Genomic DNA, 2,976 nt, shown 5'->3' with positions numbered 1-2,976 from the left:
CTATGAATAAAGAATTTCATGAATAAATGTTCATCACTTGATATACGTCTCTGAACAATTTCCGGTGATTTGAAATGTGTTTTTTCTCACTAGTTAGCCTTATTTTTACTGGGATAAGGGTCCACAGAACTTCTCACACTGCTATTCTAGAAGTGGAACTTACTTTAGCAAATTTTATAAAAATATGTGACCTTGTGAAACACGTGGCTAGGGACCCTTCCAAAACCTTGGTATGGGCTTGTGGAAGCAAGGGGCTCTGAAACTTAAAATGTATTAGCTTCAGAATAAATTAGCCTCAAACTAAGTGGGGGTAAAGTGCACATCTGCGAATACTGCATGTTGCTAAAAATCGTATTTGTACGTGTGTGTGTGTGTGTGTGTGTGTGTGTGTGTGTAAGGGAACAAAAGATAATGAAATAAATATTAAAAGATCAGGAGACAGATCAGGAGAACTAAAGAAGAAAGTTGTTGAAAGAAAATATCTACATTTCCAGCCATGCACTTCCAAGTTTTCTGTTTTCTTCTTTTTTTCCATTTTGTAGAGGAGAAGTAGAAACAGGAAGAGGAGTAGGGGTAAAGAGGGGGGATGGGGATGGAAAAGGGGAGGGGAAGCTGAAAAGAAGAGAGAGGTGTCAGACAAGGTAGGTGATGAATAAGCTAATGCCAAGTCAAGGAATTCAGAGGAAGAGTTTGCAAAAGGCAAGATCCAAACTTCTTGAGAGCACAGAGAGGGCAAAGTAAACAAAGATGCTGCCTTCAGTGCTGCACCACAGTAGATTCTTTAAAGAGGAAGCTTTTTAGTGAAGTAGTGGGGCTGAATTCTGCTCCTAAGGGGTAAGGAGTGAGTTGACCACAAGAAATTGGATCTAGTGAACTTGTGCTACTTCTAAAAGAAGAAGTCCACTTTGAAACAAAGTTCAAATGTAGGACTGAAGAGTATGGTATTTTCATGAATCTACACCTTCCACTTTGGGTTTCAGGATTTTTCTTTTGTCTTTAACAGTGTCATGTAGCTGTTTCCACTGCATCTCATTTACTATTCTTTCCTTCTCATGAAAATAACCTATTTGTTGCCCTTTCAGTTTCTTAGCTGCAGGTACATCAGTATTGAACAAGTTGTATCAAAGACAATGGTAATTTTGGGGCTTCCCTGGTGGCGCAGTGGTTGAGAGTCCGCCTGCCGATGCAGGCGACGCGGGTTCGTGCCCCGGTCCGGGAAGATCCCACATGCCGCGGAGCGGCTGGGCCCGTAAGCCACGGCCGCTGAGCCTGCATGTCCGGAGCCTGTGCTCCGCAACGGGAGAGGCCACAACAGTGAGAGGCCCGCGTACGGCAAAAAAAAAAAAAAGACAATGGTAATTTAATTGTGTCCCCAGTCAACACAGACAACATCAGCAAAGAGAAAGACAATCCTAATGCATTTCAAGATCTTAGTTTAGCTCCATGTCCCTGGTGCCTAATTCTACACAAGCACAGTAATGACCCAGGGATGTGCTGCCACCTGATAACACCAGGATTTCATCTGACCTCGTGCCCCACATTAGGCTCAGCTGAAACCTATTTTGATGCTGGTCATTTTTTAGAAAACTAACTAACCCTTAAAAATCCCTTCCCATCCCTGCACTAATCTTAACATGGGCTCCTTTTCCCAGAGCAAGGCTGCTTTAGCACTGGAGACAGAGCTGCTTTGAGGAAAAAGTAGAGTTCTTACCTGTTTTCTTCTCAGTTTAGGTGGAGTGGTTCTGTAACTTCTCTGTCTCTCACTAGATGGTTAGACTTTTATTTCACCCACCCAATGTCATTGGACTCGTGTGATTTCCTGTAAAGACCAGACCGAAGAAGTGAAGCAACCTCTGTAAAAGATTTACAGTAATATGAAACTGAAAGCACTGAAAACAGAACAATGATTCAATAAGCATAAAAGGAATTTTTGGAAGCTATCCTCTTTGGAGGGAACACGGGTTTGACACTACTTCTCAACTAGAACCTTCACATTAATTTTTTTTGAAAGACATCTTAGAAACAATTTGGTGTTTAAAAAAGTGTCTATTAGATACTTAAATGTAATGGAATGTATCCCAGGATTGGGGCTCAGTTTGGGAAACCTAGAAGGAGGAAGCATATTTTTAGTTTTAATTTCTTTAAATAATGGACACACTTACAGTGGACCTGGTTCCTCATTTGTGCATGCTGTAAGTGAGGAAAAGGACACACATTCGTGAACACGCAGCCCCTGGAACTTAATACCCAGTGCACAGGCTGGAAGGGGCTCCATGTGTTACACATGTGTTCCAGGCTCAGTGCTGTCCGTTCTACATGGGTTAAATAACTGATATCTCATAACAAACATTTCCCCACCATTTTATAGAAACTGAGGCACAGAAAGATTTAATGTCTTGTCCCAAATCACAGCACTGTAAATAATCTGAACCGAATCATTCTTGATTCCAAACCCTCTTGTTAAGCCACTTCATTATACTGCCTTTCTATGTTTGCTCAGTGAATAGCAGAAGTAACAGTTTTATTTCTTGATTGCTTTCGAAGAGGTACACATGTTACATGTCTAATTCAATCCTGACTACAGTCATGCAAAATAAGTGGTATTGTCTCCATCTTGCAGGAGGCTTGAGGGAGGGTAAAATAATATGCCTGTTCAGATTCATTAAGGAAGTTATAGAGGTAGGATGCAAATTTGAAACTCTGTTTACCCTTAAACTATGTTTTTTCTCCCCCTGAACAATGTTTCTGAAGGAAGGAATAGGGAAGTGAGGAGAAAGGGAGATATCTATAAGTTTCTCTCCTGATCTCATAGTATAAGTGCATTGCTCCACACCTGGAAGCCAGTGTCTGAAATTTAACAAATAAAGTACACTCCTTTCTTTCCCTCTTTGCCATTATCTTTTAAAGTGTCTCTGAGTAAGCAGCACTTTAACTTGCTTTGAAAAATGTGATTTATCTGGGTCTTTCAGCTGCTGG

The sequence above is a fragment of the Grampus griseus genome, assembly GCF_964374135.1.
Source record: "Grampus griseus genome assembly, chromosome: 1".
Classification (NCBI taxonomy): Eukaryota; Metazoa; Chordata; class Mammalia; order Artiodactyla; family Delphinidae; genus Grampus; species Grampus griseus.
The sequence above is the reverse complement of the archived record's forward strand: the minus strand, read 5'-3'. Positions refer to the sequence as shown.